This window comes from Girardinichthys multiradiatus, chromosome 21 (genome assembly GCF_021462225.1).
Source record: "Girardinichthys multiradiatus isolate DD_20200921_A chromosome 21, DD_fGirMul_XY1, whole genome shotgun sequence".
NCBI classification, from domain to species: Eukaryota; Metazoa; Chordata; class Actinopteri; order Cyprinodontiformes; family Goodeidae; genus Girardinichthys; species Girardinichthys multiradiatus.
Window position 1 is genome coordinate 25,633,449 of NC_061813.1, and position 13,177 is coordinate 25,646,625.

Sequence of the window (13,177 nt, forward strand, 5' to 3'; positions counted from 1 at the left end):
GACACAGCTCTACCTCTGTAAGAGATTCAGTTAAAAGGGAGAAACGGTCTGTGGTGTCGGAAGCAGGATTCTTTATGACCTGCAGCTTCCTTTTTTTTCTTCAGAGCTACACCCTTCCTCTGCTCCTTTTGGAGTTGGGCTTCTTTATCAGCTCTAAACATGCTGATGGAGACTGAGGAGGTGTTGAATTGAGTCCTGAGCACATATTTAGTTATTGTCCCTTTTTACCAAGTGTTGGCTGTTTTTTCCTAATCTCAAATTGCAAAAAATCCTGGGAGAGCTGCAGTTATCTCAACAGAGTGCTGTGTAACTGACTGCATGTCAGCCTCCTGGCTAAATCATAAAATACTGCACATCAGCATTCTGCAACCAAAAAGTAATTTCATGGCATAAAATTTTGGATTAGGTGTCACAGAGACTGATTCCAGGCAGCTGAAGGAGCTGTTACCAATAATTATCATCCTTAAAAAACAGATTTAGCCAATATCCAGGTTACATGGATACACAATGTAGATACTAAGCTGACAGGCATAAAACTGCAGGTTCATCCCTGCATAACAAAGATGGGTTATTTAGAGCTGTATAGTAAGTACACAGCATCTACAACCACATGTAATTGACTGCTATCTTTTTGTTTTCACCCTTTTCGCAGCAAAATCTTTGAATGCAGCTGGACATGCTAGCAGGGGTGGCAGCTAACGTCCATCCATTTCGGCTGTGGAGTGAAGATTATATTGTGATGCTGTGGTGAATATCTGAGTTAACCCATCTGCCACTGAAGCAGTTGGTTACTATGGAGACTGAGCATCGGTAAGTGGAGAGACATTGTTGTCCAAGTAGCAACACTAATTGCTGAGATAAGTCATCCCACTTCTTTGACTTTAAAGTTATTATAGTTCAGTTTCAAGTGGTAAACAGTGTGAAATGTTCACATGATAATGGTTAGAACTGTTTTTTTTGGAGCTGTCTGTCCCCTTTTCTTGCCCCAGAACTGATAGAAAACAGAAATCTACATCCATGGAGTTTGTCGTGACTCTATATAAGTTACACACTGTAGTTGCTCTGGCAGGTTACGGTTTTATTGCTGAAAATTAAAACTCATATAACGTTGACCTCATTCAACATTATTGATTTAGGAAGAGTTATCACCCACAGTCTGTGGATGTAATGCCTCAGGTTTGGACTGATCTGAGTCGTTTAGTTGAATATGTGTCTTTAGCCAACTAAGCTAACATTGACGCGAAGCAGACTGAGGTAAGGAAAATACCCATACACATAAAGAGGTTATTATACAAAATTCATAAACAGAGGCACCAGGCAATATTCAAACCTGCAGCATTCTAGCTGTGAGGCAGGCGTGCCCAGGGAGAACCTATGTAGGCACAGGGAAAAGGTGCATAATTCATACCGAAAGAGCCCAGGCCAGGATTTAAACATAGAACCTTCTTGCTGCAAAGCAACAGCACCAACCACTGCACTACCATGCTTTTCAAACTGAGTTCCCGAGTCAATTAACTTGCTATTTATGCTTGTACTAATGGGATTTTTTTTTACATACCAGCTACATCTGGTCAAATAATGGTCAAACGTTTGACACTTTTCAAGCTGAACTTGATTTTATCAGGTGGTACTGGCACGTGTTGACACAAAGCCATATTACCATCAACATGTGTTTAAAGTGGTCTAACGAGAGATTTCAGAGCTTTTTTTAACATTCAGATGAAACCACAACAATTGCTGCATGGATCTTTGTTTGAAATTATGTCACACTGTCTAGATATGACACGTTAATATCCTTTAGGTGCTAAAATTCGGAATGGTATGAAATGTTTGACCATTACCATTATTATTGTGAACAAGCAACAGTGTATTTTACTCTGTCTCTTCCAGTCCTGTACTGTATTCCAATCAGCTACTGGTTAAGATGAGGCTATAGGACTGCAAGGAGATTTATAAGCTTAGCAGGATGCAGGAAATGAAGGAGATAAGCAATAAACACATAAGGATAAGATTAGAAAGATGTAGTTAATGCTTAAAGGAGCAGGATAAGATGAACCTTGACTTAATGACAGTCTCTCGTGAAAAGGTATTTTTGGGAGCACTAGTGAAGTGAATGATTAATGATTCCTTTGAGGATTACCAGAAAGAGTTGAATAGAGCAACAAACTTCAAAGTAAAACAATACGACAATTAAACCATATCTTTTCTGAATGAGAGGTCTGATCTGAGATCAGTTTGCAGTTAGACTGAACTGAGCCATAAGTGGCTTGCCTTAATGAGATTAGAGCTCTTTGAACCCTCACAGGGCACAGAAGACCCTGCACTTATGTAACCTGCTCCAGGAAGGGTTCAAGTGTAAAGGCCTTATTTAGACAGCTCATTGAATGATGTATGTTTTTTGTTTTAATCAAAAATGAGGCAACCTGAGGTTATGTTGTTTGATGTGAAGCTGTGTGCTTGTGATGCATAACAATTACAGTTAATGATAGGCATGCAGGTGTTACAGGCAGGTTCATGCATGATTGTCAGACTGATACAATAGCAGGTCATTCTGTAAGTTGTGTTTGACGAAGCTCTAGAGGCTACATGCTGATTAAATAAACCAAACATTATAGTCATTTAGTTCCATAATCACATGCTCCCCATGACAGATGATTTTGTTTCTCAAATAAGAATATGCAGCGCTGTGGAAATTAACTTGCTATTTTGTCATACATAAGTGTTTCAGATGATTAAATAAAGTTTAATATTAGACTAAGATAACTCAGTAAATACAAAATTATGTTTTTAAATGATCATTTTCTTTGTTAAGAAAACAATAACTATCCATAACAACCTGGCACAGTGTGGAAAAAGTAATTGCCCCCAAACCTAATAATTGGTTCTGCCACCCTTGGCAGCCTAAACTGCCTTCAGGCATTATGATAACTGGCAATAAGTAGTTTACATCCTCATGGAGGAATTTTGAAATCTGTAAAGGGCAAATACCCTTTCACAGCACTGCATCAACCAGATTTTCAAAAGCCTTTTCAACTTCAAATCACTGAGATTTGTTTAATGAAAACTAGCTGTGAGGGGACGCCAAGGCGCCTCTGATAGAACATGCATTCTGTGTGATTTCCACCCTGTGTTCTTGCACCTTGGTAAATTTGACTGGCGGTGTACCATCAGATCATTAATAGCCAAAGTTGGAGAGACTGGGATGAGCTGTTAATGGTACTCATTTGTGTGGCTTCTGCTGCTTTCAAGTGCTCCTGAGCTCTGCAGACTCCTTATCCTCATCACTGTTGTGTAAAGAGAAGGAGCCTAATCCTATCTGGCCTGTAAATCCTCCTTTGGGGCCCAGACTGTGTGGAAACAGGCAAACCGATGCACAGGTGCCTGACTGGCCCTCTCTCTTTCTCTTGTACACAGTCACAAATGCAGAAAGACACACAGTACACACAGGCCTCCGTACACCTCTGGACAGCAGCCAATGCCACTGCAGTCACAGGTGAGTGCTATAGTTCACTGCAAACACAAAAATGGATTGTTAGCAGTCTTTCCGTGTCACATACACTCTGGTGGAAAGTGTTGCCTCTCATTATCAATGGAAATCGTCACCAACACGGTAATGACCAGAAATAGGTGGCATAAATGCAAATCTCTAATTCTAATCCGTATTTTCCAGCTCCAAATAATGAGTCTCAATACCTGTGTCCTGATCTCAACCCTGTGGCGGGTGTTGCTTTACTGTCTGACAATTGATTATTACGCTGTGGCCAAGCAGCGCTGACCAAATGAAAACAGTGACCTCCCCTCATGTCCCGTTCGCGAGCTGGAGAGAGCGGCTCGGTAATTGTTGCTTCGCTGCCCTGTTCCTCATCACCAGGCGGCTACATTATCCCTAAATGACAAACACACTATGCTATTTTGGGTGCTCCGCAAAACTCCAGGACTTAAAAGACACCCAATGATAGTCTGCCAGGTTTGGTACACAAATAATCCACTTCAAAAAGGGCAGTGTGTACTCAAAGCATCCTTGCGTTTAGAGAAAAATTGCCTTCATTTTAGAAATAAAGCCAAAAGAAATCAATGTTTTGACTTCAAATTGCAGGTTATCATGTGTGATGGGCTTTGTTCTGTTTATTTTAGCCCTTTTTATGCTGTTCTGTTCTTTTGAAGATTGTGTGTTTATTTTTAACCTGAGCATAAACCTGTCTGTTTAGATTTTGTCAGAAAATCTTCACTTCTTTCGTTAATTATTGTGAAATATGGTTATTTTAAATGCAAGTGGTGGAATCTGAGAGAACAAAAGGGAGTTCGAGAGAACAACAGGGAGAAAGCAACAAGTTAATGGCGAAAAGGTTTCCTCTGTGCTAGATATCAGATCAGTGGTTCCCCTTGGCTGTCATTTGACTGAGTAGTGATCACAACCAAAATATCAGGTTGTTTTTATGACATTAGTGTAGGCTTACTGTCATTGAGCTCCAGCTAAAACTTGGCTGTCGAAAAGAGAAAATGTGAGCCAGAATGTCAGATTTATATTTTAGCATATAGGCAAAATCTGTAAAATTAGTGTCATGTTGCAGATTTTATTTTATTTTAAACATAATTGTGATGTGCTTAGGAAAAAAATAATACATGCTAGCTTATTCTGGAATTAGATCAGAAAAGTGATTGGGGATTGCATATCTTTTTACAAAACAACAATTAAGAGCAAGAAGGAGATAAATAACTTAGCATAAAATTATGGAATTTGGAGGGGGGGGGGCTAGTCTGGCAAGCTTTGCTTGTTGTATTGTGTGCTTTCTCAAACTTTTTATGACAAGTACCACTTCACATGTGGAGGAGGGTCTAGTATCTGTCTCCAGCAGTCATTGGGTGAAAGACGGGGGACACCTTGGACAGGTCGCCAGTCCATCACAGGGCAATAAAGAGACACAGAGGACAAACAACCATGCATGCACACAGTCATATCTAAGGGCAATTTAGAGAGACCAATTAACCTAAAGGTCATGTTTTTGCACAGTGGGAGAAAGCCGGGGTACTTGGAGCGAACCTATGCCTGCATGGGGAGAACATGGAAAATCCACGCAGAATTCGAGCCCTTCTTGCTCCAACGCAACAGTGTTACCACCACCACCCCCATGAAGTCCAAACACTTTAATGTGTATTTAGTGTTTTATTAGTGTATTTTTTATATATTTTTTTTACTTCACTTAAACAATAAAAGAAAAACCCTTTTAGCTTCAATATTTAAAATTGCAAAATACAATGCAATACTTACTAATACTAATCAGGATTGTCACTGAGCATATTGATAAGCAAACTGGTTTGCAAACTTGGAACTGGAAATAAGTTTGGTATGATTTGCAGATCTAAGTTCAGACTTCATAGGTTAAAGTAACACAGGATAAGTGGCTATGGCCCTTCAATTCCTTGTTCACTGATCTCCAAGTTCTTGAGTTTTCTAAATTTTCGACATTTTCACCACATTTTCACAATTTCTGATGAAACAAAGATCATTGTGTTCAAACAACTCATTTTTTATGTTGTTTAGCTCTACATACAGTGAATTTGTTCCTATTTACCTTCCAAATAAGTATTAGCCATTATTTTCTGATTATACTAAAGGCAGCCCAAGGACCACTAGTGTTACTAATATCATAGTTTGAATCCCGTGGAGCAAGCTGGGTCTGAATTTTTTCTACACAAAAAGTATGTTGTTGTGTATTGTGAAATAATGTCGACTTCCTGCCCCAAAGTTGGCACACTTTGAATCAAATGTGATGTGGCTAGATGGCAATAGACTGGAAGAGTCAGCTGGAGTAATGACCTTATGCAACTTTTCCTCTTCAGGCTAATCAGCTTTTTAAGGTAATTTCTGATGCAACTTAATTTGTTTTGTACATTACTGGGAAACTGCACAAAACTTAGGAATATTTAACAGCTTCGTTGTAAGCACTGAATAATTTAATGCTAACACATCCATTTGTGATCAGCTCATGGGAGGATAACATTATTAAGTACCAAAATTACCTTTTATTTTTACCTATTATACCTAATCATACTAATCCTAGATAACTAAACAGGCATTTTTCCTTACCAAAAATTAGTGTTGCATCCAGAAAATAATAAGCTACCTGTGGATAAAGCTTTGATGACACTTTATTTTTGTCTATGTAAAGAATTAGGTCAATACGAATTAATGTTTTCACATAACTGCATGTATATAGGTTTGCTTCAAATACTTCAACATACTTTTGCACAAGCAGAATCAACTAAAACTGTCAGTTTTAAAGGAGCAGAAAGATCATAAAGGCCACAAGATCCAGATCCAGTAAACAACTCTTGACTCTGCAGTCTCGCTTTTGAACTTTCCTGTTAATCCCAATGTTTCCAGTTTTAGTTCTCTTGGCAATTCGTGTGAATTTCCCTCTGCTGTTATCAGTATCAAGTGGTATCAATCTTGTCATCTAGACAGTCTACTAAGAGTTATCTAGCCATGTTGCATTTCTTGAAACCACAATTACTTATCATAAGTACATTCCCCAGCCAAAGGGGCCCAGTGTTTCTGCTGCTACAGTGACTTGTGCAGGGAACAACTAGGTAATGTAAAAGCTTTTTTTTCATACATTTTCTTAATTTTTATTAGAAAAACCAAAAACAATCATTCATCACATTTTCTAAAGCTGTCAAACCGCTTTGGGTGTATACAAAACAAAATAAAACTGTACTTACAAAATAATAAAAGTCATTTAAAGATGTTTCAAAATAAATATAAAAACTCTTAAAATAGTTTCCAAACAAATAGAAACTGTGTATAATTGGGGTTTTCTGGCCATAATGTATTTTCAAAGAGCCTGGACAGCATCTCACTTGTCCAAACCCAACAGTGTTCGTAAACTGTTCCTTGAAAGACTTGTTTGTCCCTTTCTAAAAAGGCTTTCTTTAAGCCCAAATACTGATGATTAAAGTATGCACTGTATGTACTAAAAAATGAAAAAAATCATTCCATCACATTTTAGCAAATTTGCATTTACATTAATCCCAAAATCACTGCCTTGAATTTGAATTATTCTTCACAGATTAGCTCCCTTCTTTATTCCTCAAAGGCTTATACTGCAGCAGTCAATCTATCTCAGCTCTGCAGAGCCCATAAATTGGAGCTAAAGAGGGTAGACAAACACGCTGGGCAGGCGGAGTGAGAATCAGCCGATTAAATCCTTTGTCATTATCTGGCAGGCCCTGCCAGAGACGTCTGCTTGTGAATGCAATTTCAGGCAGAACCGGGAAAAGCGGTGTTACTTAGGTTAGAGGGGATGCGACACACCCTGGTTCCTCTAAATTACTAACATTTACTTCATTAGGTCCTGAGTGGTGGTCTCAACACTAAAAAAAAGAACTTGTCGCTGATAGCTTGATCTTTTCTCGCAAATACAGGCACCACCTTTGGCCCAAATGCACTTTATGCTGTTGCCACTTTCAGCATAAAAAACTACAACTTCCTACCTCCTGCTGTGATCTGCTCTGAAAGACTAACGATGCTGGATGTTAAACGTGAAATGATGAGTCAGCCTCCGAACCAGAAAGGAAACAAGTCTTTTGTTTTAGTTTTCAGCTTGTCTCAACAGTTTGTGGTTTCAATTTGTAGCCAACAAGTGTGGACCAGCAGACAATTTATGAGGGTGAAAAAAACTCATCTTTTCAACATAAACTACAAAATAACATCATAAAAAACAACAACAATGCCACAAGAATAACAAGGAAAGCTGATCCTGTTTGTTTCTTAAAAAGGACCATTGGAAAGGCAACATGGTGAAGGAAAACAGGCTCTGTGGAAAGGATACTAATCTAGAGGTAATCCCCTCAGCATCTGTCACTGATGCATTAATCAGACAGAAAGGAAACATGTTATTCTGTAATACCCACTCTTGTCTAAAGCCACTGTTATTGAATTTGGCAGATTGGACACGAGTCGCGAGCTTCTTTCTTCTAGAAAACAAATTTTCCATCTACTTGATGAAATATATGCAAATTCAGAGTATTATGTCATGTATGATTATATTAGATCAGATTTTCAAGTAAAAACTTGTATTCAGTCCCTTTGACACTAAATGAAATCCAGTGCAACCAGTAGGCTCCAAAAGTGATTTAATTAAGAAACACAGTTTGCCCCCCTGTTATTTAACCTAGCTGTTTTGTGATGGCCTCGGAGGTTTTATAGAGAACAGTAGAGAACAAACAGCTTCATGAAGACGAAGTAACACAGGAGACATGTCAGGAGACACAACTATGAAGCTACCAACACTGTCCACCTAAACTGACAGGGTGGACAAGCATCAATCAGAGAAGCAACTACAATACTCATTGTAACTCTGGAGGAGCTGCAGAGACCCGCAGCTCAGATAAGCTCCCTTAGGTCTTTTACCTCCATTTCCCTCTTTCCCCTCTGCACCATGGGGGGCAGAGAAGGCTCTGCCCCCCATGGTGCTGAGCTCTGGAACTAGCTGCCACCCAACATTCACAATATTGACTCTGTTGCTCAGTGTAAAATCAGTCTTAAAACTCACCTTTTAAAATCTACACACACACACACACACACACATATATATATATAGAGAGAGAGAGAGAGAGAAAGAGAGAGAGAGAGATTTTTTTCCTTCCAATTTGCTAACATGCAACACTCAGTTGGCCTATACCATTAAATTAGAATCCAAATAAAATAGATCAATACTTGTGCAAGGCACCATAGAGAGAAAAACCATTGGGGTCAACTGGATTATCTAGGGGCTATTAGCAAACTGTTGACTATCAATCCACTTTCAATTTGTCCACAATTACACCTATTCCTGCTAAATAAACACTCCTCATCAGTGGCGCTACAGTCGTTATCATCAAAAGATCCCATAATGCTGATACAATTACTGATGGATTCATGACTATGTGTTTGGACCAGTTGTTTGGGACAGACAGAAGCTGTGTGTTGCTCAGATGATTAACAGTACCTGCCGGTGTGATGCATCACGGAATGATGAGCTCCCCTCACAGTGTTAAATCAGAATGAAACACAGTCCGTCACTCTGCATCCCTGAGCCCCATCAGTTTCATTGGGCCAATCCCAGCTGGGGCTCTTGTCACCATGGGATGGATTTAGAGAGGCCACAGGCTGGAAGGATCCATCTATTACATATGTAGAGTATGCTGGAACAGTGTGATGTCACGGAACGCAGGGATGATTAAAGTGGCCACAATCCGCATCAAATCTCAAACACATCATTGGGATCCACAGCCCTAATCTCCCCAGAAAGCCCTCAGCTTTTCCATGAACTAAAAACATACACTCTAATTTCTTCTAAAGACATAAAATGTGTTTACAGACACTGAGGTCAGCTGCTCAGCAGTGATTGGATTCACCTTGTGAGTGAGTGTATTTCTAATGTAAGTAACCTCACACACCAGGCAGAAGTACTTAAAAGCGCTGATGGGCAGTCAGCTCCAGTGCGTTAACCTTCATTTGCATTTTTCCCTCATTGTGTGCATGATTTGAGATAAGAATAATCTGTTTTATCACCTAATATGCATTGATTATGTAGCGCCACATAATTAGGATAATGATTCCTCTCTGCCGCTCATGACAGCTAACGGCTGCTTTCAACAATTTTCATTTTAGACTTTTGTTTCCAGTTTCATCTTTGCTTATTTAGATTAGTCTCATTAAGATTACAGATTTGCTGCAGCACAGATTACACAAACAATTAAAACATTCTTCAATAAATTAAGCATAATTAACACATCAATAAATATTGTTTCACTGCATTTGGGCTCTTGATGAATGGATTCCCATGTTTGCATGTGCTGTGCAATTCCCTCCCTATTTCACCCAGATGACCTTCCTACTGGTACACAAACATTGCTCATTACATGGGGGGTTTATGTGCTCGATATAGCCATTGACCCTCAACCAGCCGCTGGCTCTTGCCTTCTCCTACTTGCTCTTCTCCATCTCCTTCCTTGTCCATGGCTAGTTACCGATGGGGCAGTAAATTACAGAGGCTGTGGTTGGGATTAGGTCTGAGACATGTGCGCGCACACACACACACACACACACACACAGACACACACACACACACACATGCATTCCCACACTGATGATTGTCTCTTCGTATTCCAGACAACTCTGCATTTTACTGCCTTTCTTTCTCACCTTGCAAATTGTGCTATCAATCAATCTGGTTTCTCTTTCTTGTGTTTTTCATGCTTGTAGATGCACAGGTAGAAAAGAGCATCCAGGTAGTTTTAATGCAGCAAATCTTTGCACCCATTCATGCATCAAGTATGCTGGATGACTAAGATGTTTAAGTGCATTTTCTTATTGCACAGCAACATATTTTGTGTATATGTTTTGTTACATGTATCAGCCTGCAGCCTTAATATAGGAGGTGACCTCAGATGTGTCCTTTCCTCAGTTCCCGCTGTAGATGGACTCTGCACACATGAAGCTCTGGGGCAGCTGATGAAAATAGACTTGCTGCAAGAATTTCTCTACCAAATGACCTGGAAAACATCACGGTTGGACTTGTCGGAAAATATGCGTATCTTCTTCAAGTCTTCGTTGTATGCACTGGCCGATATGACAGTAAGATTCTCGTGGTATGATTATCTTGAATAAAAAGTTGTGATATCACCCCAATATTTTAAAACAAAATTGTTCACCGTGATCTGGTGTTTTCCTAACTGAAAACTGTTACACAAACAATAAGTGGCCCAGTCAGAGTCCCAACATTAATTTAATAGGGAATCTGTCATGAGAGCTAAATACGTATTAGGGTGATGGCAAGGAGACCTTCCAACCTCAAAGACATGGAGAGCATTACCAGAGATAAACCATCAAATCCCAATTAGAAACATGGAAAAAGCTGGTTAGCAATTCTAAGAAGGCATTTATTGCTGCAATGCATATTGAGATGTTTCAATTAATTATGAAGAAGGCTGTAACTGATTTTTGACATGCAACTTTTGAATAAGCTGTAAAAAATGTTTTTTTTGTTGATTCTCATTTTACATTGTTTTATTGTCTTTTGATAGATGACTGTCTCATTTCCAATCAGAAACATATTTATTAGATGAAAATCATCATCAATCATTTGTACCAGGGGTATGAATACATTTGGGCTTATTTTTAAAAATTCTATCTATACCATAAAGTTATTGTTATTTTGATATTGATACATATAATTAAATAACATTTTAAATAAAAGTGATGGTTGTAATAATACAGCCCACTCACAAGACCAGAAGATACACAATGCTGGGGTTGATGAGAATGAGACGAGAGTTTAGTAAAATTTTTTGAAAAAGTAAGATATTTTTTTTTTCTCTGAGAAATATTGTGAAAAAACAACGAGTCATCAGTAAGTCAGTTTAGAAAATTCCTATACAGATTTGACTGGTCATATATCAATTTTAAAAAAACATTTTTCTAATCCTAAATTGGTCCTGATGCCTAAAACGCATTAATAATGCTCTGATTGCTGTGTTTTTACAAATTGAATTAAGGTCTTATGAATCAAGATCTATATTTAAAAAAATTTGAATTAGAAATGATAAAGGCTGTTCGAAAATAGCCATTCAGTTTAATGCTGATAGGAAGTTACAAAATAGATGCTATCTTTGGCATCATTAAAGGCTACTGGTAAAATAGTCAAAATATTCTCATAATGCTGAAAAACCTTTCTTTTTTCTACTAAGACCCAAAATGCTTCCAGGCAATTAACTTCACGTCTTCTTACATTCCCTCGTAACCAAGTGCTGACTCAAAGCAAAACTGTGGCTTTGACTTCACCAGATGGAAGAGAACATTCTAGGCAGTATTTCTTGAGATGGACTTTACCTTGAGGAAAAATATCCAATCACAACCCCTTTGCCATTTTCCATATATGGTGGGGATGAGGGCTGTTCACCATTCACTTTAAAATGTGATTAAGTAATGTCTCTTGAAATATACACTACCGGTCAAAGGTTTTAGAATGCCTTTCTCACTTAACTGTTTTCTTCATGTTTATGACAATTTACACTGAACGTACATTCTCACTGAAGGCCTTGAAACAATGAATGAACAAATATGGAATTATGTAGCAAACAAAGAAGTATGAAATAACTTTAAATATGTTCTTTATTTTAGATTCCTTAAAGTAGCTGCCTTTACTGTGATGACTGAAATAATAATCTTCTCTATGAACCTCTGGGAAGTTCTTTCAAGACTCTTTGGAAAACCATTTCAGGTGACCACCTCATGAAGCTCATGGAGAGAATACCAAGGGAGCAAAGCAGTAATCAAAGCAAAGTGTGGCTCTTCTGAATAATATAAAAATGTTAAAGTGATTTCACGCTTTTTATTTACTACATAATTCTATTTGTGTTCTTACACAGTTTTGTTGCCTTTGGTGAGAATCTACAATTTATATATAAATATATATATATATATATATATATATACATACAGTACTGTGCAAAAGGTTTAGGCAGGTGTGAAAAAATGCTGTAAACAAAGAATGATTTCAGAAATATGAATTATGATTGTAGATTTTTATAAATTTACAATATGTTAAGTGAGCAAACACAAACATACAGCCAAAGTCATTAAGAACTATCTTCAGCGTAAAGAAGAACAAGACTTACTGGAAGTGATGGTCTGGCCCCTACAGAGCCCTGATCTCAACATCATGGAGTGTGTCTGGGATTACATGAAGAGACAGAAGGATGTGAAAAAGCCTACATCCACGGATGATCTGTGGTTAGTTCTCCAAGATGTTTGGAACAACCTACCATCCGAGTTCCTTCAAAAAACTGTGTGCAAGTTTACCTGGAAGAATTCATGCTGTTTTGAAGGCAAAGGGTGGTCACACCAAATATTGATTTGATTTAGATTTCTCTTCCGTTCATTCACTGCATTTTGTTGATTGATGAAAATGAATGATTAACACTTCCATTTTTTGGTTTTGCTTGCTGTGTTTCACATAGATGCACACACAAGCTTTTGCTACTTCACTGAGTGAAATGAAGAACAAGCTAAGCCCCCCAAGAACAAGGGGGTGGGGGGGGGGGTGCTAATCTCATATCTAAACATGATATGATGTCATCTGGGTTGTCCACACTGCCTTCATGAGAGTATTTGGTACGCAACATCTTGAAG

The 13,177-nt window shown here is 38.4% G+C and overlaps 1 long non-coding RNA gene across 1 annotated transcript; it reads left to right on the plus strand.

Annotated features, from left to right (window-relative positions):
* Window positions 1-666: 666 nt before the first annotated feature.
* On the plus strand, window positions 667-10,615 carry LOC124858476. Its single transcript, XR_007035855.1, has 3 exons — window positions 667-810; window positions 3,415-3,493; window positions 10,452-10,615. It is a non-coding gene; the product is annotated as an uncharacterized LOC124858476 (long non-coding RNA).
* The last annotated feature ends 2,562 nt before the right edge of the window (window positions 10,616-13,177 follow it).